This window comes from Protopterus annectens, chromosome 13.part0 (assembly GCF_019279795.1).
Source record: "Protopterus annectens isolate FY-2018-M chromosome 13.part0, PAN1.0, whole genome shotgun sequence".
NCBI lineage: Eukaryota > Metazoa > Chordata > Ceratodontiformes > Protopteridae > Protopterus > Protopterus annectens.
Window position 1 is genome coordinate 268014476 of NC_056747.1, and position 27348 is coordinate 268041823.

Here is a 27348-nt window from a genome sequence, read left to right on the forward strand (position 1 = left end):
AGGAGTGGAAAAATGGACTCCAATGGCAGAGAGAGTCTTGCTTCCTGCTCACACCTGGTAAGGGTATCCTTCACCTGTGGTCCAAACAGAGCAGAACCATCAAAGGGGGTGTTGGTGAAAGATGCCTTAAAGGGTTCCGTAAAGTTGCATAACCACATCCAAGTGTGTCTCCTCAAAGCCACACCTGTGCCTGCGGCCCTACTTGCTCCATCGGCTGCATAAGAGATGAGCCGCATGAAGGAGTTTACTACAGAATTTAGAGTCGCCAGCTGGGAGGCAATCTTAGCCTGAGCCCCCGCAGCTGATGGATCTTGAAGGGTATCTCCTAACTCTTTAATGAGATCCCTTTGAAGGCAGCTAAAATGGCACAAATAGTTCAGAGACCTCATGGAAAAGGTCGCTGAGGAAAACATCCGCTTCCCATATCTGTCCATTGTCCTAGATTCCTTATTAGGGGGATGGACAGATGAAGAAGTTTCAGCCAACTCCTTTTTAGTGGCCGCTGCTACCACCATGACATCAACGGGAACACCCTTTGCCAGAAGTTGCTTGTCCCGAGGGGCGGTGATGAATTTTGTGGGCCTACAGGGAGCTGATTCCATTGTGTCTGGAGCTGACCACGCCTTTTGAGCCACCACCGACATCAGTGGATCGAAAGGCAGAGACACCCAGGAGGTGGAGGGTCGGGAACCAAACGCGTCCAGGAATACCGACTCATCCTCGGAAGGGTTAAGGGTAGTCCAGTTCCCCCTCTGCCTAAGGATTTCAAGGATGTCTGAGAAGGAGACGTCCTCAGAGGGGGATCTCGGGGACCCTTCAGACTCCTCCAAATCGGTATCTGAAGTGACAGACTCAGGGGAGTCAACATGCTTCCTCTTGCATTTTCTCTTTCAAGGGGGCTCCTCTGAATGAACAGGGAAGACCTCGGAAGAGGAAGATACACCCAATGGGGTGCCCTGGAGTGCTTGTTCCCCACGCTTGGGGTCTGGAGGAGGGGCAGAGGCAGGAGCAGGCACCATGGGGGGAGGAGCCGATGAGGCCGACCATGAGGCTGACTCAGATGCCAGCACACTCCTCATGACCTCGAAGGCGCCCCTTCCCGAAGCCATAGAAGGCTCCGGCTCCGAAGAGACTGGAATCCCTCCCGGCACCGAGAGGGACGGCTCTGAAGCCAATGTCGGAGCTGAATTCACCTGCGCCGAAGCTCTGATAGGGAGAACGGGGTTGGACAAGGGTCCGATGCCACTTGCCCCCTCGGAGCCGACGAGGGTGTCCCAGCACCCAGATCCCTCCAAGGAGAGCACCATGGAAGAGATAGGAGCCGACGACAGCACCGAAAGGGAAGGTATTGGTGCCGATGGACCCACGGTTCCAGCCACAGCATGCTGGCTCCGAACTCAAGGGATGAGTCGAAGGAGGAACTATTGGAGAAACAGGTAGAGCCGAACCCTGGTGAGGGGGTCTGGATAGCATTTTTGCCAGGGCCTGCGACTTTAAAAGCCTGCTCACCACTCTCTCCAAATCATGGTCAGATAGCCTAGATGACCGAGAAGAGTGGGATCGATGACTCCGCTCAGATTGCAATAAGGGTGACCCTGGAGCCGAGTGTATCGACTCCAATGATGGTGACCTGGAGCGTTTCTGTCTCCCTGACGGTTCCGACAGAAGAGTCGGTGCCGACTGAGAGATAGGTACTTCGGCTCCAGTCAGAGCCGAAGTTGACGTAGAGATAGGTACTTCGGTTCCAGCCGGAACCGAAGTTGAAGCAGAAGCCATACTCCGAGCTGGGAGCCGACGGCTTCGATGGCCTAGAAGGTTTCACTGACTGAGTCTTGGCCGGTGGTCCTTCAGGTTTAAGCAAACCCCTCAGGATAAGCTTATTCCTATGCTCCTCCAGGACTCTTGGACTAAAGGCGTGACACACCGAGCAAGAGTCCTGCAGGTGTAGGGAGCCCAAGCAGTAGACACAAGAAGTGTGACCATCTGTCAGAGACATTTTCTGACAGCATGAGTCACACTTCTTGAATCCTGACACTTTTGTGTCTTTAGACATTCCTGTAAAGGAAAATCAAATACAAATAACAAGTAGAGTGGAGAGTAGGTAACTGAAAAAAAATACACACAATTCACACAAGTTACCACACCCTAACAGCACACACACACACTATAATAATATAAGACCTACAAGCTACCACAATTTACTAAAAAGAAAACTTTTGTCTACCTTAAAAATAAAGCAATGATAAGCCTCTAACTAAAACGGCTAACTTTGAAAGGTAAACGGGGGTGGGGGAGGGAAAGGAAAAAACTCTCTAAGGAGAAAACAAGTTTTGAAGGTGGGGTAAACACTAACAAACTGCTATAGAATCTACTATGAGCTATAACAATAAAAGCATACCTAACAAAGTACAAAAACGGCTTAAATATAAGAACAAAGTGAAAATTACAACCTGAGCCAGTAAACGCAACCTTGTAGCAGAAGCGGCAAACGAGATCTGGATATCTAGCGCCAGGCATCATGGGATATAGGAGGGAGCCTCGAGCCAGTAAGCAGCTCTCGAGCTTTTGAAGATGGCCAAGTCGGAGCTGAGGATCAGCTCCGAACCCAACCAGCAAGAACGAAGGCGAGATAGACAACTTAACATTTAATAATTACACATACATTTGCTAATTACATTACATTCATATAAGATAAAGAAAACTATTACAGTTAAAAGACATGCACTTATCTGTTGAACACTGAACATCTAAAGGGTGTATTACTGGGTTTTCCAACTAGATAGCAGCTCTTGTGTTAGTGATAAGAAATTCAAAGATATGCTAGTGAGGGAATGAACACCTTAAAGCATAAAATGATTATGTTGTAGTTAAGAGGTGAGATACTAAGCAGGTTCAGGGACAATTATACATGGCTGTCTTAAGGTTTACATTAGAAGTATAGAGGTGGGATGGTGAGCAGTGTCATAAAACTATGGCTGGGAGACGGTAGTAAAACTATTCAGGTAATGGTGAAGATGGATTATGGGGCATAGGATTCTGAGTTAAGACTATTGGTTTGATGATATGGAAAACTGAAGATTACACTAGCATTCATCCTGGAAATATTTAATAGCACAGCTACTGATCTGGCAGGTGAAGTTTTAGTTGTGTTTTAAATGAGTTTACATTATGAATGGACATCAGTGGCCAGGCCATCAGGGAACTACCCCTACCCATCACTGTTGCAAGTGGGACCCATTTTGGAAGAGCACTTCCTGTTTTTGTTCCAGATACAGAGGCAGCCCAGAGAAACAGGAAGGGCGATGGAGTGAGAAGGAGATGATGGAATGGTGAAGGAAATGAAGGAGAAAGTAAACACTAAGAATGTAGAATATGTGCAGGATTCGGAGGAAATGTTTCAAATAAATCTGTTTCACGGAGATGACTCCGCAAACAATGAATGTGTAATTACAGCCTCCAATTGGGAAATTGCAGGATGATTTACTTAAAGAAATGGTGGTGCAGAGTGAGATGTTTCCTGGGCAGATATTATAGATACAATTCAAAAGGAGGATGGAATGGAGAGACAGTCCTGAAGAATAACGGTGAGATGGCAATGAAAACATATGCAGAGAAAGTAATAGATGGCAAAAGTGGGGGAGTAGAAAGGAAAGCAGAAGAAAATGAAAAACAAATATGTCTTAAGGATTCAAAGTAAAGAGGAGAAAGAAATGGACACATATGAAGTGTGGGGCAATTTAATAGCTCCTTTGGGTGTAAAAGCACATGAGGTAAGAGCATTTATTCTTATTAACAAACAGACATTTTATGACATAAATTTTCTTGGAGAATTTGAAAAAAAGACTGTAAACCCATGGAATCTTTATGTGATAAAAGCACTTATCAGGGAAACAACTAAGGATATTCATGTACGATTTTGAGCAGAGGTAGAAAGAGAGACTTTAAAAGGACATTTCTAAACATTATGTAAAGACGTGGGCAGCACAGTGGTGCAGCGGTTAGCACTGTCACCTCACAGCAAAAGGTTCTCTGGTTTGATTCTTGGCTGGGGTGCCTTATTTGTGGAATCTCCATGTCCTCCCTGTCTTCGAGTGGGTTTCCTCCAGCTGCTCTTGTTTTCTCCTACATTCTAAAGACATGCAGTAGGTGGATTGGACACTCTAAATTGGCCCTTGGTGTGTGTGTGTGTGTGTGTGTGTGTGTGTGTGTGTGTGTGTGTGTGTGTGTGTGTGTGTGTGTGTGTGTGTGCGTGAGTCTGTGGTACACCGTCTCTGGAGGGTTGGGCATTGGGCTAGCAACCCAACCCCATAAAACCCGTAACTGCTACAGAAACAATGAGTGCTGGAGAGTGTTCTTTGCCAGATGTGCTGAAAGGCATGGTGTGTACATGAGAGACAGAGAGAGAGATGTAAAGAAGTAGTGAACATTGCAAACTTTTATGACAAAAGAGGTTTATGGACTGGTGGCTGCAATTGTAATATTGTGTTAAAAATAGAAAGAGAAAAAAAATTCTACATATAGAATGTATGACAAACGTGGAGGGGAATATGGGTGTCATAAAATACAACCCAAAAAATTTTTTGTGGAAAAGGACATGTGATAAGTAATTATAAGAAAAGAAAATGTTATATTTGTGAGAAAATGGGACATGATGCAAAAATGTAAATTGAAATGTTATAAATGTAACACAATTGGATATTTATGGATGGATTGCAAAAATGAAAATGACAGTTAAGGAAAACGAAAAAGAAAGAGAAGAAAGTTTAGAAGTAGTAGAAACAGAAGAAAAATTAGATGAGAAAATATTAACAAAGAGGACACAGAAGAATTTTCTAAAATAAGTGATGAAGAAGGCATAAATTGGGAGGTAGTAAAACAAAGGAATTCTATCAGTAAACAGGTAAAAGCAAAAAAAAAAAGAAAATTTAAAGGGATAAGTACAAAAGAAAAAAGAAAGTCAATTAAAAAAGAATATATACAGCTAATGATTGAGGATTGGTATAAGGGTTAAGCTGTTTGACTCAAAGACACAAGGCACAAAGTTTGATTGTCTGCTTTGGGAAGGAAATTGGTTAGGCTTAGCATTGCCTATTAAGAAAGCTGGCCCAGTAATTAGCTATACACTTTTGAAACCAGGAATCTAAGGAAAGTGGAAAATGAAAGTTTTTAGAGTGCTTTTGTAAAAGTGAATATTAAGAATATAGGAAGAATAATAGGGATTTTGTAGTGGTGTACTACATGTGATGTAGATGTAATTATTTTAGAAGATGCAACATTTTTAACAAATGAAGAACGATTACAAACAGAGAAACTACAGGGAGGAAAGATAATCTGGAATTTGGGACGAGAGATCTTCTGGAATAGCTGTATTCTGTAGAAATACAGTAAAGATAGTAGATGTAACTTTAGCAAAAATGGGAAGATTAACCATTATAGACTTAAAATAGAAAAAAAAAACATATATAGAATTATAACATTATATGCTTATACTAATTGTAAAGAAAGGGCAAGCTTATTTAATCAGATTTTAGACTATAAAGTAATAAATATGAATATTATAATAACAGGAGACTATGATTTAAGAGGCAAGCATAAAAAGAAAGGAAATGATATAACACAAATGTTAGAAGTTACAAGATGTGGTAAGTTAAAACTTTGGGACAAAACTTCATGAACTACAAAAGGGTTACATTTAAAACTGAAAGAGATTATTTTATAGTATCAGAGGGTTTACTTATAGGAGAAGGGGAAGCAGACAAAATGGGATTTTTTGATCATCTTGCAATATAGCTAGAGATAAAAGAAAACAAAGCATATATAAAAATAGGTAAATTAATAAAAATGAGAAATGAAAAAACACGGAATGAAGAAGGAAATAGATTAGTAATACAGTTATGGAATGATCATATTATAAAAAAACTGGTCTGAATGGCAGATGATATTTAAGGAAAAACATAAAAAAGTTTTTTACAGTGGCTATATGATGTGAGAAAAGTAGAGAAAGAAAACACATAGCAATGCAATGGAAGATTTAGAACATAAAGATAAAAAGTACTTTGACAATAATTATATGAAAGAAATCAAGAAAAAATACAAGAATTGTTATGTAATCAAAGATAGTTTTTACAAGGAAATGAGAAAAAGTATTGAGTTACTTAAGCAGATTAATAAATGAAGATGGCAGTGTAATGAGAGAAATAAAAATGTAAAAGGAGAAATAGAAAGAACTCAGGAAAATATTATGAATAGTGCTGTACAATATGTGCAAGAAATGTTTAAAGAAAAAAAAAAGTAGTGAAAAAAATATGGAAAGCAAAAAAGTTAACAGAAAAACAGAAGAGAGTTGGAAAGGGAGACTTAATTACATTAACTAGATAAAGTATTAGGACAAGTAAATGTAGAGTCGCCTGCAGGACCAAAGATAATAGGGCATGAAATGCATAAAAATGTAAGGGGCTGGTAAAAATAATTTTTAAAGATTTTGAATGAATGGCTAAAAGAAGGTTTTATGCATGAATAATTATGTAGGGGAATACCTTAATTCATATGGAAGTAGGAAGATAAATGACAACTGAAAAAACTGGAGACTGATATTAGTGAATAATAATGACTGTAGGATCTTTATGAAAATAATACAAGATAGATTTTAAAATAAAATGAAAAATATTATGGAAGATAATATAGGTATCTGCCCTTTTCCCCACTGTAGTGTGATCCTGGAGTTAGTACTTTCCCCACTGCAGTGTGATCCTGGAGTTAGTATATATAGTTAAGGGGTGTGAGGGGCATAGCCCCCCACCTATTCCAGTTTTATATCATCCACTTTACAATTCAGTATGTTGAAATTTAGCACTGTAAGATTTCAGTATTATGGGCTTCAGTCAAGTGATTTTTCAGTATTTTGAAATTTCAGTCTTATGGTCTCAGTCAACTTAAGTTTCTATCTTTTGATAGGGATCCTTAATGTTGCATTACGTTGTCAAAGGCTGGACAGTTTTCTAGTTGACAGAGCCACTGAGCTAGGTGATATGGCAGTTCTAACCAGTTTAATTCTCTGAGTGCTAATAATAGGTTTTATAATAGTTTACTGCAGATTTGGCTATTTTACAATAACAATACTCAACTTTGGTCAGTTGTGAGACTTGAAGGCTAGTGATGATTTGGGCAGCATAGAGGAGAGGAGAACTGGCAGTAAGATATTAGACACTATATGTCTTCTGGCTATGTCAGTTTGATAGGTTTTTACTCTGTATATAGGCTCACAGGTGTGTACTAGGCCAACAACCCTGGAGCCTTTACAAGCTTAGCCCACAGAAGTGCCCTGGCATCATGCCGCCATTAGTTCGCAGTGCCTCTATCAAGTAGAGCCACTGGAGTGATCCCCGGGGTGAACTTTCTATTTCCCATCCACTCATCAAGATTTCTCTTGAAAAGGGCCAGTGAGGTGCTCTGCTTGACACGTATGGAAAGTCTATTCTAGAGCATGGGCAGTTTCTGGGTTATGAACCTGTCCCTCCAGCATGTTCTGTTGATAGTGGTAATGAGGTTGAAGTCCCTGGAGTGTGTGGTGTGGAGGGATTGGGATTTCTTTAGGTGTGACATTTCTAACAGGGCTGGGTCAGACATGGCTTTGTAAGTCAAGCAGAGATCACCTCTTAATAGACAATATGAGACAGAGAAAAGGTGGAGTTTTTGGGTCTGTCCATGTAGGGCATGTGTTTAAGGCCTAGGATCCTTTTTGTGAGGTACTTTTGTGGCCTTTCCAGCTGTTGCAGGTGTTTAGTGAGGTACATGCCAAATGGGGCATTATACTCGATGACTGGTCTAATGAGGGAAGGGTAGAGACAGAGATGATGACCTCTTTTTTCCTGGATGCAAAACCCTTGGTAATGACATGTGCCACATAGAAGGACTTTTTGAACACAGTGGCAATGTGGTGGTCGACGGAGAGGTTGCTATCAACCTGTGTCCCCAGATCTCTTATAACGCCTTCAGTGTTCAGTGAGCTACCATCAATGTGGTAATTAGTGGGAACTGAGTTTTTCCCAAAGGGAATGACGACGCATTTTTTTGGCATTAAGCTTAAGGCCATGGTTTCAACATTAGTCATTGGTCTCAGTGAGGCCTTACTGTAGGATGTCTACATCACTTGGGGAGTTAATAATGGCTCCCAGCTTGCAATCATCGATGAACTTGGTCAGCCAGAGTCCCTCCATGTTGGCCTAGACTTCTGAGAACTAGATGCCAAACAGTAGAGGACCCAGGACCGATCACTGTGGGGCATCACTTGTGACTGGTCGGCAGTCTGACTTGGAGTCTGCTACTTTCACACCGTGGGTTCTATCTGTGAGCCAATTTGCAACCCACCTCTTGTTATAGGGGTTGATGCCTAGTTTGGTGAGTCTATCAATAATTCCTGAGTGGGGAATGGTATCAAAGGCCTTAGCCTGATCGAGGTAGGCTGTATGAACTGCCATGCCCTCATCCACAGCTCTGGTGAGTGACACAAAGAAGTCAACCAGGTTCAGCAGGCATGATCTACCCTTCACAAAACCTAATTGCGTGGGATGCAGAGTTTGGAGATTCCCTATATCCTTGTTAATTAGGTCCATGATGATGCGCTCCATAGCCTTACATATCAGACTCCTCAGGCTAATGGGGGTTATAATTCCCAGGGTCTGTAGTCGCTCCCCCTTTACAGAGAGGGATGACTGTAGGAGTGCCCCATTCTGTAGGGAAAAAGCCTGAGGTGAGGCTGTGATTGAACAGTTCACTTTTTAGTTCATGTAGAACATGGCCAGGGATATTGTCTGGTGCCATAGAAGCTGTATTCTTGACCTTGGACAATGCAGCTTTAACCTGTGCTGCAGTAATGCTGGGTGCCTGGCATTCTTCTGGTATTGTGATTGGTCCTTTGGGGAGGAGATAGGGGTAAAGTTGGCACTGAATCTGTCAGCCAGTATGATGGCAATATCTGTTGGATCAGTATAGGAGGTACCATTGTGCAGTAACTCAGAGCAAATCTGGGTAATGCCATGGAGATTCTTAACATATAACTGTAGTAAGATTTGTGGCTGTTTTTAGTGTCTGCCGCAATTCTGCCTTCAAAGTTAGCTTTAGAGGTTTTGATGAGGGATCTCAACATTTTGTTGAGCCTAATAAGGGAGTTTTTCCCGCCTTTGGACTTCACCTTTTTCTGCAACAGTTTCTTCCTTCTGTTGTAGAGTTTGTTAATGGCAGGGGACCACCGGATTGGCTTCCTTTTTTATGGAGGAGAGCGTCTTGGTTCTGTTGGGTATGGCTAGTTCCATGCATTTATGTATGTGTTTGTACAGTGCATTGGTGTATGATTCAGCAGTCATGCACCTATTTTCCATTTGCATGGGTGCCACGAAGTTAGCCACCTCTGTTTTTAGGAGCCCAAAGTCAGCTTTGGAGAAGTTTTTCATGGTAGTTACCTTTGCTGGTGGTGTGGGTGAGATGTGGATTTCCATGGTAATTAGTTTGTGGTCGGATCTAACCAGGGAGGAATTGACTATTGGTGTTGAGCAACGGTTGCCATGTTAGTAATAACCATGAGTAGTTTTCCCAGTTGATGGAGGGGTAGTTGAAGTCACCCAGTATGAGAGTATTGGGTTGGACCCTAATAGTTTCCAGGGTGCTTAAGAACATGGTATGAGAGTCTTGGAACATGGTTGGGGACCTATAGCAGGCTACAACCTGAATCGCCGTCTTACCCACTGTTAGTTGTACCTGAAGTATCTCCAATGCATTATGCTGGGCTACTAGCCTAGAGGTGTGCAAATCCTTTATGAATATTGAGACACCGACACCTTTGGAGCTTCCATCCATTTCCTGGGGCCGAAAGGTGTGGAATGAGTTATAGCCTGGTAGTGCAGGGGTGCTTTCTGCTTCTTTAAACCAGGTCTCCGTCACAGCACAAATGTCGATGCTCTCCATTTTGAGGAGTGCTTCAAGCAAGTGCATCTTGAGATTTAGACTTCTAGTGTTGAGCAGCATGACCCTCAGATTGCATTTATTTACAGGTGTTACAGTGGTAATTTGGTCTTTGGAACACCCCCTAAAAAAGGCACTATAGGGGTGGCAAGATCCTTAGCCTGTATCCGGAAACCTAGGGGTGACAAATTCAGGCCATCTCTGGCAAAGCATCGAGGTCTGTCAGTCATGTCATCCCAAGCAGACAGATACTGGATCCCCTAAGTATGACACCAGAAACTTAGCCAATTGTTGAAGTCAATCATTTTCTGCTTATACTGCGGTATCATTCTGTGTGACGGAAGGATGCTGCTCAGGGCTAGGGTCATACCTGCCTGGGCCACATAATCCAAGAGCTCCTCCATGTCTCTTTTCACGTGGTCCAGGGAGGTATGTCTCAGGTCATTCACACCGACATGGACAATGACAGAGTCATACTTGTACTTGTTGTGGAGTGACCTGAGTGCGTGTGTTATGTGTCGGATCCTGGCACCTGACAGACAGCTGACTGTTACCTTTTACTTATTCATCCTAGTGAGTGGGACATCAGTGTGTCTCACTATCGAGTAACCTATTAGTGTACTGGGCAAGCAGTTTTGCCTTAGGGGCTTAGGTTGAGGGGAACACTGTGTAGGTGAGGTATGTGTCTTGTGATTTGTGCTGTGTTGTGGTGTTCGAGTGCATTTCTGATTTGGAGGTCTGTGCTGTTTGGGTAGATTTCTATTGACAGCCTCCACAAAGGTGGCTGTGTGGTTTGCGTTTTTATGTGATAGCTGTGATGGTGGGTGTTCTGGAGGGCTATGTGTTCCATGTGGTGTGGTCCAGGTGTTGACCTTCTCCTCTTGACCAGCTATTCCAGTCTTGGCTGGAAAGTGCATGTCTTCCAGTTTGGATATATAAGTGCATCTCTCACAAGTCTGAGTGTTGGGAGGTAAGAGGAGAGGGTTGTCTGAGTACATGAGGCAGTTGCTACACTGCCTCAGAATGCCCAAGTTCACCAGGTTAATAGGAGAAACACAGGGAACTGACCTTTAGACATGCCAGGAGGGATGGTCATTATTAATTAGTACTGGAGCTGTTCCCTTAAAGGACGTTTAGTGCTGTTAGCACTTATGTGTGCTACAATAATTGCTACTAGAAACCAGATGAAGTGCTAGGCGAATCTTTCAGCTTTTCCCGGTTAGGGTTTGCCACAGCGGAACTGCGGTCCACTAATGATTGGCAGTGGATTTTTTATGGTGCTGAGTTGCCAGCCCAATGCCCAACCTTCAAAGAAGGCACACCCATTCATGCACACACCTACCTGCATGACTTTAAACATAAGCTAGTTAAATGTAAGAGAGAAGAGAACTAGCAAGATCTAAGGGAAAAATTGAAGAGCAGACTTTCTGGCACTGGTAATAGTTTACCCTAGCTTAGTGGTGCTGCATGGAGCACAAACCCGTGCAAACACGGGCTTTTAAAGCAGAAAGTTGAAAGGGAGCTAGAAAATACTCCTCTTGTGGTAGACAGGCTACCTAGTGCTTACCATTCCCACTGATAAGCTAAGAGGCTTCCCTCTAACATGGAAAGGTCTGGGGAAATCAGAAACTACAATACAGTCCTGAATACAGCAAATCTGTATCTGGACTACTCCAGTAACAGGAAAAGCAGGAAAACAAGCTAGAACTTTTTTTTTTTAAAATATAACAGTAGCAAACGAGAAAACTGATTTAAACAAATTAACCAATAAAAAAAACTCAAACTGAGCCCTCTTCCAGCAGTCTTCAATCAGACAAGCTCAAGCTGCACACTCCTGCCATTAGGGTGCAGGGGAACCTTCTCCAAAAAAAAGACGGCCTGGATTAGTGCTCAAGTTATACAAACAAAGCTAGATTCAGCAGGTCTGAATCTAGTCTATGCCACAGCTATTGTACCTAGTAAGGGACTGCACAGTTTCAGAAGGATAAACAAGTTCTACATACTGCAATAAAAAATGGCTTCAACCAGTTTTATCTAGTTTTCTAGTAGTATCTGAGTTTGCCACACCATACACTTTGAATTGTAACTTGCTCTTTACTCTGCAACTGATGGACCTTAAATATGATTCATGCTTTGAAATGGGTAGAGTTGTAACTACACTGTTTTGCATGGAGCGTGGTGATTACTCTCCAATATCCAATTAAAGACAAATCAGTGAAGCGCTACAATAGAGGGAAATCCTGCATAACTTTGTTAAAGTCTCACCTCATGCTAGGCAGTCAAATCTGCCAGTATTGCCCAGCAAAAGACAGTGTCAGAATAAGAAACATTTTTTTTTCTGCTTGTTGTTCATATTGATAACGTCTCTGACTTCCTGTTACAAAACTTAGAAAGTAGCTAGAATAACAGGATGTGTATTCACCTGCATTTTCTGAATACAAAGTCAAAAAGTCAAATGTATGTCATGATTAGTGACTTCAATCATCAGAGATTTGTCCAAAAACCAAAGATTTTATGAGGAACAGACCAGACATATGAGGCAAAAATCTGGAGATTTCAGAGGCATGGCAAGGTGATTGTAAACATAAGGGACTGTGTTGCACTGTCATTTTGACAGCACATGCTAAGTGCTTTATGGCCCTGAAAGCCATCAAAACACCTAGCATTTTTTCCTGTAACTATTCTCGGCTGGGGTGCCTTCTGTACGGTATCTGCATGTCCTCCCTGTGGTCGCAAGGGTTTCCTCCGGGTGCTCCGGTTTCCTCCCACATCCCAAAGACATGCTGTAGGTGGACTGGACACTCTAAATTGGCCCTAGGTGTGAGTGTGTGCATGTGTGTGCCTTCTGTGGAAGGTTGGGCGCCGGGCTGGCAACTCGACACTGTAAAACTCCACTGCCAATCATGAGCGGACAGTTGATCCGCTGTGGCGACCCCTAACCAGGAAAAAGCCGAAATAAGAAGAAGAAGAAGAAGAGTAGTACATACAGCATAAAAAACAACATACGCTACAAGGAATTACGATCAGGTCTCTAATCATAACCTTTAATTATGTGTTCTCAACACTGATGCCAGGATTCAGCTCTCAAGTGAATTTCTTAGCATGTCTCAAACACATAATAAGTAGGTTATGATCAGCGACCCAGTCATAATCCTGTATATTATAGGCAACACACAATCTTTCTGATAGCTGCTATTACAAGAATGTTGCAGTGAAAAAATGCATTTGATTCAAGTGAGTTTGCATCAGGGGTAATTCTCATTTCATTTGGAATGCAGTATCTCTAAGTACATTATACAAGTAAAGTGGGTGCAGGACAGTTTGTTTTTCCCCTAAAAGAAAACTAATTTTCAAGTTCTTCTGGGAACTTCTTCTGCCCATATGTATGCAAAACTTGAAAATGTGGTCTTTGGTCATGTAATGTAGAAATGATATTAAAAATATACACCCTTTCATTGTTTCTGGATACAAGTTTCATAATAATAGGCATATACACAAAGACTTCAGTGACTGGTAAATACTGCCTGTCCCATGTAATCTGTTCATTTCCTAACTTTTAAATACTCTGATAAATTCTGCCACTGTTTCTGATGTGACTTTGTACGATGGTTGCCAAAATAATCTGCCATCCTCTTCTTGAAATAAATATTTATACTTCTATTTGCTTCCCTTGAGTTCTCTGTCTTGTGTATTCAAAATATTCTGTTTTTTCTCATATACGTCTATTACTTTTGGTGTACTAATTATATAATATTCAAAAGAGGACTTTGCGATTTAAATCAGAAAATCCATTGCAAACTAGAAATAAATGCTGCAAGAAAAAAGGAGCCCTTCTTGGGCAGAAGATTTCTATACAAAATGGTAATAAATACACAGATGACTGATGCTCAAAAACAAGCTAGTATGACAACAGGCAGTGCCATTGGGATAATAAAGCATGGACTTTAGGCAAAGGCAGTGAGCCCTGTGACATACTGGACCATACCTATAGACCACATCATCAATAGGTGAAGGAAATACAGCCAGGACTGCTGTACAAATGAGCAAAGATGCCAGTGCTGCCTTCTGTGCTCCGCAAAATACATCAGTTTTGTCTCATAAGATAGGGAAGCCAATGACAGTCAGTCTACAGGTTACTCACACTGATAGATTCTGCCATGTCTCTGTCATGCTTTGAATCAAACTCAACAAAAAGAAGATTATAATATAGTTACACTACTTTGTAAGGTATGGACAGCAACATGGTCGGGAATACAGATGGCTGTAACTTGTTTGGGCATGGGACAAGACAGGCAATGGCCTCCTAGCATATTATAAATTGCAAGAAACACAGACAAATGCAAAAAAACAAATAAAAAAGTAATAAGACCTCTAGAGAATATATCTCTGTACAGTTCTACACAGCATCTGGTTCACAAAAAAGCAAAGTGATACTAGCCGGTACTTGTTTACTTGCATCTGAATGCTGTATGTGTGGAGTATACCTGTGTTTTACAGCACTTGGTTTAAGTATTGTTTTACTCTATCTGCCAAAGATAGTCTGCTTATGCTAACTCACTGATATAATGTAAATGAAGTACCAAGGCTGGACAGCTAGTACCATGGTGATTAGATTTGCTGCTTCACAAAGCTTGAATTCTCTGTAAAGTTCTCAGATGGGAAGTTGCCTGTATTGAGTCGGCATGTCATTTCTGTGTCTGTGTAAATGCTAACCAAGTGCTCCAGTTTCTTCTTGTATGCCAAAAACATTCCATTGGTAAACTGGCAATATGATTGAGTGTGAATGTGTGTGTGTGAGACTGTATGTGTGTTTCTGTGAAAGTATCTTGCAAAAGACTGGTGTCCATTCTAGGATTATTTTCTCTGTCCCTCACCCACAGTGTACTTGAATAGGTTCCAGCCCTCCCACACCTCCCATGACCCGATATGGATAAGCAGTTAATCAGTAAATGAAAAAAAAAATGACTGAATGCACCCAGGTTTGGTCTGTTGAACCTTTACTCCTGAGTCACATCTGGAAAAGAAGGACTTTACACATTTAATAAAATTAAATGAAATAGACATAAAATGGGCATCTCCTCTTCCAAGTGTCACAAGCTCATTAGGGAGCTGACTGATTGTTACTGTGATCTTTTGAGATGGATGGCTTGGAGCTCTCTGTAACAAACCTCTTACAAAATGTTTTAAGAAGAGTAGACAGTCAAAGAACAATGTAGAGCCTGACCTCTTGATAAAGATCAGTGAATTAAGCAATAATCAAAGTATCTCACCCAAGAAAAGGATATAGACTCACCTATGGAGTCAGATCTAGGGTTGGTGCTAAACAGTGAACATTTGATGGAAGGGTAACCCAAAAGTACAGTTGTGTACACTTACCATAAATGTAGATGTTCGAGTGTATTAACTGTTGCAGTCATCACATTTGGGTTATCTGCTTGCAGTAGCCCTCAGTTGGCCTGATTATCAAAGTCTTGGGTCCTGCATCAGTTGCTGTCTCATCTTCCATGACGTCATGTAGTCAGGGGTATAAAGCATGCAGCCGATGCCATTACATCAGTTTTTCTTGTCCCAGATGTCAGTTGCCCCCCTAATGGGAAGCAATTTTATATATATAGATATATATATATATATATATATATATATATATATATACATACAAGGTTATACCTCCAACAAAAAAGGAAATACACCAAAAAGCTTTTAAGCATGGTAAAAGAGAGTAGAGGTATAGCCAAAAGAAGTCAGGAGGCTGGAGGGAGGGTAACCAGGATTGCAACAGTGAATACACTCGAACATCTACATTTATGGTAAGTGTACACAACTGTACTATGTTCTTTGTGTTTCACTGCTGCAGTCATCACATTTGAGTAGATTCCCAAAGCTAAGGATGGGAGGAGGAATTTAGATAGCATTAGAACCAGCTATAAGGCCCTGCAAGACTGCAGTGGCAAAGCCAGCTCTGGATTTACAGAAAACTGGCAAATGGTAATGCTTGGTGAAAGTATGTACAGAACTTCAGGTAGCAGCTTCTAGGATGTCCCTGGTAGGGACACCTCTGAGAAAGGCTGCAGAGGTAGATGCATCCCTGGTTGAATGGGGTCTAATCCCCTGTGGGATAGGTTTTCCATGGTGCTTATAGCAGAAATTAATGCAACTGGCTATCCATTTAGAAATGGTTTGCTTTGAAATAGCCTTCCCCGCTGCCCTGCAGAAAATGCTACCAGCAGTTGTTCGGATTTCCTGTGAGGTTTAGTCCTGTCCAAGTAAAATCTAAGTTGTCTGTGCACATCTAAGGAGTGCAGTATCCATTCCCCTTTGTTCTGTGGATTAGAAAAGAAGGTTGGCAAATAAATGGACTGATTAAGAGTCACACTGGATACCACCTTGGACATGAAGGAGGGATTGGTCCTGAGGGACACCCTGTCCACATGAAAGATGATGAAAGGCTCCACTGCCATAAGGGCCTGTAATTCAAATACCCTTCTTGCTGAAGTGATTGCTAAAAAGAAGGCTGTTTTCCAAGAAAGGAATTTTAACTCTGCACTTGCAGCTGGCTCAAAAGGAGGAAGAATGAGTTTTTCCAATACAAAGTTAAGGTCCCAGGCTGGAGTTGGGGCTCTCCTGGGTGGTCTTAAGTTTTTGGCCCCTCTGAGGAACTGCTTGAGCAGTGGATGAGAGAAGAGGGCTGGTTCTACATTGTAATGAGATGAAATGGCTGAGGCGTGAATTTTGATGGAGGAAAAAGATAGGCCCTTGTGAAGCATCTCAGTTAAGTATTGAAGAATCTGGGGTAAATTGGCCGCTGCTGTGGCCATCCCTTGAGTTTGGTTCCAGGCACAGAATCGTTTCCATTTTTCAGCATAAGATTTTCTAGTACTAGGCCTCCTTGCCTCCAAAATGACATCCAACACTTGTTTGCTGAGGGATGGTAATGGAGAGATTAGGAAACTAGCCAGGCTGCCAGGTTCAGGTTTGAAGCTGAGGCTGCAGAATCTGGCTCTCCTGCTGTGACAGCAGGGTAGGGGTCTGAGTCAGGTGCCATGAAGCCAGCAGTGACACACTGCGCAAGAGGGGGTAACAGTGTTGGCATGGCCAGTCTGGTGCAATCAGTATCATCCTTGGTTTGTCCTGTTTGATCTTTAGTAGTACTTTGGAGAGGAGAGGCAGAAGAGGAAAGGCATAAACTGATAGATTTTGAAGGACAGAGCATCCACTTTCCAAGCTTATTTGTGGGGAGTCCTTGTGCAGAATTTGTCCAATTAGTAGTTCTGGCACAGGCAAACAGGTCTATATCTGGGCTCCCCCATTTGTTTATCAACATGCTGAAAGTCTTTGGTTCCAGTTTCCACTCGTGTGGGTCCATGAGATTTCTGCTTAGTTCATCTGTCAGTGTATTTAGTTTTCCTGGTAGGAATTGAGCCTGTAGATGCACTTGGTAGCTCTCTGCAGAGGGGGTAAGAATGGGAACCCCCCCCTGATTGTTTATGTACCACATAACAGTGGTGTTGTCCGTCTTTACCACTAATTGACCTGGAAGAATGTGGTCCTTAAAGGCTGACAGAGCATTCTGTACAGCTAACATTTCTTTTTGATTGATATGCAGGTGCATTTGACTTGGGTTCCATTTACCCTGAATGCACTTCCCTGCCAGGTTAGCCCTCCATGCATAGTCTGATGCATCTGTTATTATGGTTTGAGTGGCAGGGGGTAGAGTGAATGGTAGTCCCTTGTTTTGGTGGCAGGCCTCTGCCCACCAAAGGAACTCTAACCGTAGGCAAGGTATGATAGGAATCATTGCTTCTAGATCCTGAGAATGTTGACACCATAGGCTTTTTAGATACCAGTGTACTTTCCTCATATGCAGTCTTGCATATGAAATTAGTAGAATGCAGGAGGCCATGAACCCCAAGGCTTGCAGTATTTGCCTTGCAGATAGGGTTTTTGTAGCCATTAGTTTGAAGTAGGTTGTCAAATGAATTTGTTTCTCTGGCGTGAGGAAAGCCATCTGGGAAGTTGTGTTCAAGCTTGCTCCCAGGAATATAATTTGTTGACAGGGTACTAGATGTGATTTATTTTCGTTTATGGTGTACCCCAGACAAGTTAGCACCTGTTGTACAAATGCCAGATGATTCAAAAGTATGTCCTGGCTTTCTGCCTGAATTAGACAATCGTCCAGGTATGGTTATATTTTAATATTTCTTTGCCTGCAAAATGCAATGACTACAGCTCGGCACTTTGTGAATACCCTGGGAGCAGTAGATAAGCCAAAGGGCAGTGCAGAGAACTGATAGTGCATGTAGCCTGCTTTGAAGCGTAGGTATCTTCTGCAAGATTCCCTGATTGGGATGTGCAGGCAGGCTTCCTTTAAATCCAGTGTTGCCAACTAGGCATCTTTGCCTAGCATAGGAAGCAACTGATGAAGAGTTACACCTTGAATTTTGGAATCACCAAAAAGGTGTTTAAGATAGAAAGGTCCAGGATAGGACGCCATGAGTTGTCTTTTCTGGGTACCAGGAAAAGTCTTGAGTAGAAACCTTGTCCCTTTTCCTCTTCTGGTACAGTTTGAATAGCCTTTATGCTTAAGAGAGTACTTGCTTTTGAGCCTCTGCCCACTGATTTGGGGGTAGATCTGGCCAACTGTTTGGGGTTGGTAATGTGTGGAAGTGAAATCTGTATCCTTGGGAAACTATATTTAAAACCCATTTGTCCTGCGTAATGAGTTCCCAGTTTTTTGCCTGCAGAGCAATCTTTCCCCCTAAAGGAGCAGTCAGTTGAGAAGTGCTTGGAAGTTTTAAAGTTAAGTCATTGAGACGGTTTACCATAGGGGGGAGTCTTACTATTCCATTATTTGGAAGTGGAAGCCCCCCACTTTTTAGTCTTGTGCATACCATGGGACTGAAGCCTGGGTATTCTGCTGGTTCTGGGTTTGGACTGAGAAGGCCTGGAAGAGGCAGGAAAGGACCAATTCTTAGAGGGCCAATGCCTACTAAATCTTTGAGGCTGTACTTGTAGGAAATCTTTAACAGTTTACATAGATTTAGCTTTTTCCTCCATCTTTTTAAGAACTTCTTCTGCTTTGTTGCCAAACAGGCGGTCCTGATTTAAGGGAGCATCCAGCAATTTAGCTTTAAAATGATCTGGCAAAGATTGCTCCTTAAGCCAAGCATGCCTTCTAAGTACAGACACAGTGACAGCAGCCCTGCAAGATGCCTCTAGTGAATCAAAACCACATTGCAAAGTATGTTTTCCAACCTATTCAGCAGAATGCATTAAATCCTGTAAATCCTTATTTTCAGCACAGTCAGGAATCAACATCATTTTCTGTTTAAGCAATCCAGTAATATGCTGCTGATACTTTAACATATGAAACTGGCAGTTTAAGGCCCTAATGGCCAAGGTTGCAGAAGTGTAAACCTTCTTACCCCATCTATCCAGCACCCTGGAGTCTCTATCAGAGGGGGTAGGATTTTTGACAGTAGTAGCCTTAATGTCCTTGGGTCCCTGTGAAATGGTCTCAGGATCCGCAGTAGGATTTTTAAAAAGGAACTTATGAGAGTCAGGGACCCTGTAATATCTATCAGGTTTTCTGGGAGCAGGAGGTAAATAGTCAGGTGCCAAGCTAGATTCCAAAAAAGCATCATCAACAATGTCTAGTACAGGAAGGATGGCTAAAGGCCTGTGCTGGGGCAGGAGTAAGAAATCCCTAAGCCTCTTTTTAGAATCAGCGAAATCCTGGCTTTCCCAATGAAAATGCTGCCTAAGAGTATGCAAGGTTTCACCAAAAGAGAAATCCTCTGAGGGAGAAGGAATAGAGTCCTCTGCATCATAATCCTCATAGGTAGATAAGGGTAAATCCTGGTCATCAGAGGAAACAGAAATTTCAGAATCCTGGTCAGACGTATCATAAGCAAATTCAGTCCTAGGTCTCTTAGAGGGGGAAATAAGGTCTTCAGCCATTCTTATCATTTGTTTTTTAGGCATAGAGGCCTGACCATGTGGTCTGGGCATCAGTTTTCTAGGCATGGTTCGAGTTTTAGGCCTTGAAGAAGAATATGGCATCGGTTTAATATGCAAGTCAGTAGGCCTGAATACACCCTCAGAAACTGGTGCCTGCACAGTGGCTCCGGACCCATCCAAGGTAGAGACATCCGCAGGTTCCACAGTTGAAGCATCTCGCGGCATTCCGGACTCTGAATGGGTCTCAGTAGAGGCCTGTGAATCTGAAGTAGTGGGTATCAGGGGCTGCGAAAGCACCTCACTGAGTACTGGAGAACTGGTGACTGGCTTAGGAGAAGCGTCGTCGGCAGCTTTGGGCCTAGGTGGCCTGTTTCTGTCTTTATCTTTGCATTTTTGCAGAATGTCAGTAGTCAGATGGCTTACCGAAGACATATCTGGATAATTGAACTGAGTACCAAAATAGAGGCGTAAATATACCGACGACGAATAGTTCGTTGGTTAAATAAGGCACAAAACCCGACATCGAGGTATATCATGGTCAGGGCCTAGGCAAGGAATACAGTACAAATGAAAATCTTTATGAGGAATTTGCTTTCCACAAGAAATATAATTATTGACTTTTACTGACATCGGTTTAGAGCAAGAAAAAGTTTCCCCAATGGGGTACTTAGCTTTAGTTGAAGACTTTGGTTCTGAAACTCGAAAACGAAAATTTCAGAAGTCGGCCGACTGGCACTTGCGAACAACTTCTACTTCGGGCACCGCATGGCAAGAAAGACTGATGTAATGGCACTGCTGCATGCTTTATACGCCTGACTACCTGACGTCATGGAAGATACGACAGCAACTGACGCAGGACCCAAGACTTTGATAATCAGGCCGACTGAGGGGTACTGCAAGCAGATAACCCAAATGTGATGACTGCAACAGTGAAACATGAAGAACATCAGCTCTGCCAGGATCAGCTTCAAAAATGCTATGTGGAGCTGCTTTGTAGATCTACCATCTATAAAACAAAGGGTCGGTGGAGGTTACATATAATTCCAGTTAAATTGCAAAAGGTGCAAGAGTGATTAGGGTAAACTAGACCCTGGCAATCGAAACAGGACTTTGGAATGTGAAATGTCACCTTCATGACTGAGAAGGAGCCAAAGCTTGTGTGCAAGATTCAAATGTAAAAGCTAGATATAAGCTAGCTACTTCTATTACTTGGAGAACTCCTACACGAACACTTAGAGATGCTACTCTTCATTTAATCAATATTCCATTGCCAATAAATAGACAAATATTCCTTCTTCTCTTTCTCCGTCTTTGTGGGTGACTTTTGGAATAAGTTCCCACGCAATATAAGAATTACAGGTGACTTGTGTAGATTCGACTACCTTCTAACTTTGTACTTCCATAAGAAATTAATTTCCAGCTGTTGCACCAGCTAAGAGTCCGTTTACAATAAAACTCTCCTCAATAATATAACTAATTTTTTCATAGCACTTTATTGTGCATTTGGATTTACAAAATAACACTTTAGTTATGTAATAACTTGATTATTCAACTTTTTCACTGCAGTGTATAGTGAATAACTATTATCTTTACCTGCTTTTGTTTCCCCCATTACTTTCTCCTTTTGTAGCTCCATTTTTTTCCTTCTCCGTTTATCTGTCCTGTTTTATTCTTACTTGAAATACTATTCTGCTCTTAATTTTTATATTCTAGGGTACACATTTTTCAATGTAAATATGGTAAATACTGAGTAAACAGTAATCAATGAATGACTATATATCCTATTGTTACATCATCAGACACTTACATTATATTATGTGTGTGTGTGTATAAATTGTATGTTTACTTGGTGTTATCTTCCCAGGACACCAATAAAATGGTACTTTTCAGCTGGACAATTCTAATTAACAAATATAATTAAATAAATAGTAATATAAAGTAAAAGAAAACTAAATAAAACACCTTCACTTACTCTATAGATATCATTGATTCTGACCAAACATGTTGACTGGGGCTGGTCTGTCCCATCCTAAAAGCATCTCCAAGAAGTCCCAAGCGAGTGTGAGTTTATTAAGAAGCCTGTATGGGTGCCATAGCATTGGAGATTGCACTGGGAGATGAGATGGGTACTTAAATATGACTGATTTGCAGAATGAAAACAATTATGCCTGTTGCTTGTACATATTCACCTACCAGTTTTTTTGTATTAATGGGCCATTATAAAGACTGTGAGTGGTAAATTCTGATAAGTTACCAACTTCTGAATCTGTACTCCTGAAGGGAGACTCCTAAACTTCATAAAGGGAATATTTTTTTAGCAGCACTACTTTATCAAGAACATCCTGCCAACAACAGGAATAGGGAAAAAGGAACCTAGAGAATGAGTGCAGGCAATGTACATATCACATAAAGAACAAATTAGTGGTGGGACAGTAGCAACAAAGCACATTATCAAGATAACTAAAAACAACTATTTACAACAGCAAACACTGAAAGTACTGTTTTCTGCACTTTCTGATTAAAACAATATTTGCTGCATATCTGTTTGTTTAAAGTGCGGAACTGTATTTTACTGCATTTTTTTAGATTGTCTGCTAATTTAATTCCTCTTAAAACTATAATTACTGTTCATCTACTTGTTTTGTTCATTCTACCTCTTTGCTTCACTTGAAAAACACTAGCATAGGCCAGGTTCAGGTTTTTGCTGAATCTAGTACGGTTTGTGACCATTGGAGCTTGTAAAAAAGTTGATCTTTTGTCTGTAGAGCCCCCCCCCCGTATCCTTGTGGCAGGAAGGTACAGTTTGGACTGATCTAGCTAGAGTTACTGTTGCAGGGCTCTGTTTAGGGTGTTTTGTTTGTATAATTTGAACTATGTCTGTTTCCTGTTTTTCTGCTTTAAAAAGCCTGTGTTTTAATCAATTTGCACTTGTTTGTGCATCACACAGCATAGTGCACTAATGTGCAGAGGGATTGCCTGTTGCAGACACCTGCTCTCTAGCCTTGCAAATATTACATAAACCAGAGCTTATTCACTCTTCAGTTGTTATAGCCAGACCAGGATTATTCCCAGGACCATGAACGGTCAGTTTCCCTCCTTTTATCCTACCAGCCTAGTTGACGTGGGTCTACTGAGGTAGTGTAGCAAATGCCTCATGTACACTGACAATCCCCTACTTCTAAATCACTCCTGTACTATTTGTGAGAGATGCACCTACATTATGAATCTGGGATCACAGCTCTCTTGCGCAATAGACAGCAATACAGTGCAGGCTGTCAGCCCACATACCACAACTCCTACTCATGACACACAGCATACACATACACCGACATATGTGGAGGTACTCACAAAAAATCTACGTAAACACCAGAGACCTCCAAAACGCATACATACTAAACCAACCATAACACCCAAAACACAAAATACACATAATGACACAAGCACACGTACCTCACCATCAAAGCCCATAAGGCAACACACATCCACTCCAAATATCTTGGTCAGAGGACACTGTATAGTGAGACACACAGACATCCCCCTCATCAGGCTGAACAAGGAGAGCGTCATGGTCAGATGTCTTTTTCGTGTCAGGATTCATCAGATCATGCAGACACTCAAGTCTCTCAACAATAAGTACCATTATGATTGAGTTATAGTTCATGTTGGTGCGAACAATTTGAGATGTACCTCCCTGGACTACATGAAGAGAGACATGATTGACCTCTCTGATTATGTATCACAAGCAGGTATGTCCCTAGCCTTGAGCAGCATATTACCCTCACCTAGAATGATACCATAATATACACAGAAAATCATTGACTTCAGTAATTGGCTTAGTTTCTGGTGTCATTCTAAGAGGATCCAGTTTCTGTCAGCCTAAGATGACACGATCGATAGACCTTGATGCTTTGCCAGAGATGGTTTACATCTGTCACCCCTGGGATTTCTGGGGTTACTAGCAAAGGCTCTTGCCACCACCATAGTGCCTTTTTAAGCAATGTCACAAGGACAAATTTAAAAATTCCTGACCTAAAAATTTCATCAAAAAACAACCTCAAGGTTATCCTGCTAAATCAGTAAAGAAAGGAATCACTTAAACATTGCACTTGTAAGCACTTTATTTCTTAAAAGATTGGATCTTATATTATATATTTTATTAATGTTTAGGATTGATGTTTTTAAATTATTTATGCAATAAAATTTAACCATTAGTATGATTTTAATAATAATTTTAAAGTTAGTAATTGAATCCACAAGAATTGAATGTAATTGTAGTGATTAATATTCATGAGCCCATTTAGAAAATGATTTGTGTATTTAAAATGAAATTAAGAGATTTCATTGGCTTACTATTTTAAACAGTTGTATAAATACAATTAAGATAATTAATCAATTCATCTGATGAAGTCTGATTTGTGTGGACGAAAACGCATAGTTGTACTGAAGGCATTCATGTGCTTTTTATTTGCGTGTTGAATAAAGCAAAGATTTTATCCAGTTCGTGCCTGCAGTCTCAGTAATCACAGCATTTCTTTTGTATTTATTTGTGGATTTCGAGTGCTTCCACTTGTTTATTTATTATCCTGCTAAATGCTACAAGTCTTAGCATGAAACTGCATTCACTGGGAGCAGAGCCCTCACCTTGGAAGATGCTGACATCTTTGCGATCATGGAGACCTGGTTCAAGGCTGTGGGCAGCACTCCAGCCATACCGGGTAACACCTCCTACCACACGTTCTGACCATGAACGGAAGTCATGAAAACTAAAGGAGGTAGTATATCAACATTCATAAAAGATAAATATACCTCCAGACTGGTTAAACAGTATGATTCCCTGGACACACTTCAGGTGCAACTAATGACTGGTAGGAAACATATTCAACTCACTGACAGCTACAGGACCCCCTAAGTAACTATCACACCCCCCCCTCCCCAGCAGCAAGTAAACTAAAAAACTTCTCCAAAGCAGATTATATCCTTCTAAGGGATGGTATAAATAGCTACACTGCACCTCCCCCCTCAGATGGAACTTGCAACTATGCCGAGTCCTGCATAAATGCTTTTTACAGACACCTGTATAACTGCATCGATGCAGCCAAACCTGATAGGACTAAAACAAGCTCTTCAAGGAAGAGCAAACCTGCCTGGTGGACAACTGCCATTAGTAGGGTTTACAATAAGTGGATGAAATTGTTGTCCAAAAGTACAAGGGAGCATGCTCTAAACTGGAAACACTCACTCCTCAACTTAAACAAGCAAATAACACTTGTTGTGAAGTCCTCCAAAGCAAACAAATCCAAATTAGTGTCCTCAGCTAAGGACTACCATAATGAATTCTTTAGTTACATCCATAGCCTAAAAAGCAAGACCCAGATTTGTGATAACACATGCACTGAGCCTGTGGACATAGCAAACCTGTTAGTTGACAGGTTCTGTTCTGTTCACTCCCCTGTCCCCACCACACATATCCCATGACATTCCTTCCACCTTGTATCTCTAGAAAGCAGGTTGTATACACCATCTTCAAGCAAAAAACACAGCATCTATGGGACCTGGTAACATCCCATGCTGCATCCTACATGGGCTCCAACAGCAATTAGCAACACGATTGGGTACACTTTTCAATTATAGTCTAAGCACTGGCTTCAACCTAGCTGAATGGAAAATGGCTACCATTATCCCCTTGTACAAAGGTGGTGCTTCCACTGACCCTAGGAATTATAGTCCCATTAGACTAGCCTTATCTGCAAGGCCATGGAGTGAATTATCATAGACCTTATCAACAAAGATATAGGTAATTTATAACACTTGACCCTACTCAGTTTGGATTTGTCAAAGGGAGATCATGCCTGTTAAACATGTGGACTTCTTTGAGACAGTCACCTGAGCCCTGAAGGAGGGGAAAACTGTGCATATAGCCTACTTGGACTTGGTCAAGGTTTTTGACACTATTCCCAACTCAGATTAAATTATTGACAAACTCACCCAGCTAGGTATCAACTCTTATAATGCTAAGTGGGTTGCTAACTGGCTCACCAGTAGAACCCATACAGTCAAAATCAGGGAATCCACCTCCAACAGCAGACCCATAACCAGTGGTGTTCCACAGGGATCAAGTCCTGGGACCAATACTATTTGGAATCAATTTCTCTGAAGTACAATCAAAAACTAAAGGTCTGTGGCTGACAAAGTTTTTGACAAATGTAAACTGGGTGCGGTCATAGAATCTCCAAGCGATGTCAACATCCTGTAAGGGACCTTACACAAACAAATGATTGGTGCCAAAGTCACGGCCTTAAACTCAATGCAAAAAAATGTATTATTATCCCTTTTGGTAAGGTTGATGTTTTGGCTAACTACCACATCAATATAAACACTCTAAGCATGTAGTCACTGATGAGAGACCTAGACACACAGGTTGACAGCAACCTTACCTTTGATCGCCATGTCTACACAATGATACAAAGGGCATTCTATATTGCTCATCTCATAAGTAAGGGCATTGCCTCCAGAAAAAAAGAAGTTATAACCTCCCTGTACTCTTCCCTCATCAGGACAATAATTGAGTACAACACCCATTTTGGTATACACCCTTCCAAGCACCTGCAGCAACTGAAGAGACTACAAAGGTTCATCACAAGGAGCATCACGGTCTTCAGCATCTATCCTATGTGGATTATCTGAAATTACTGTCACTTTACTCCGTTTCATGCAGACTGCTCAGAGGTGATCTCTGCCTTGTGTATAAGGCAATCTCTGACTCTGCTTTCCTGGAAATGCTGCATATCCCTAAGTCCAATGGCTCATGGGTTACTTGCTCTAAGGACCTTAAATCAGTATGTGACATTAACAAAACCTGCTGGAGGGACAGAATTGTCTCAAAGAGGTTACCACATCTGTGGAACAGACTCCCAATTCATGTAAAGCAGCTGCACCTCTTTGGTGCTCTTCAAGTGCAAAACTCACCCTGGGGGTTCCACCTGGGTCTCTCTTGGACAGGGGCAATAAGTTTTGATCATGGAAACAAGGGCAGAACTTGGCTAGGCCTGTATGGGCCTTAAGGCCATTAGCCAAGTAACGTCCTATGATCCTACGATAGTGTTGCAGTTAACCAAAAGTGGCAATGATCCATATCACCATTTGGCAGGGTTACTACAGCAATACCAAGCTTACATGGATTAAAAAAGATTCTATTTATTTACTTATTGGACATCTGTTTACCATTAAAGTCTGAATAGGATAATATCCCATTTTCAGTGGAGGCCCAGGGTGAAAAGCTCCACATTGACATACAGTGGAGAAAAAGGAAAAAAAAACATATAAAGAACTCAGCTGGTTTGCACAACATATTACACTGTGGTAAAACTCACCTTGACCTTAGACTCTGGAAAAAAAAAACGTCCTTCTCCAAAGATCTATCAATGGGTAGTAGGA

General features: G+C 41.5%; 1 protein-coding gene across 2 annotated transcripts in view; it reads right to left on the minus strand.

Annotated features, from left to right (window-relative positions):
- The window catches only part of LOC122787231 (cAMP-specific 3',5'-cyclic phosphodiesterase 4D-like), a 1697022-nt gene that overhangs the window by 585696 nt on the left and 1083978 nt on the right, over positions 1 to 27348 (minus strand). The window lies entirely within an intron of this gene.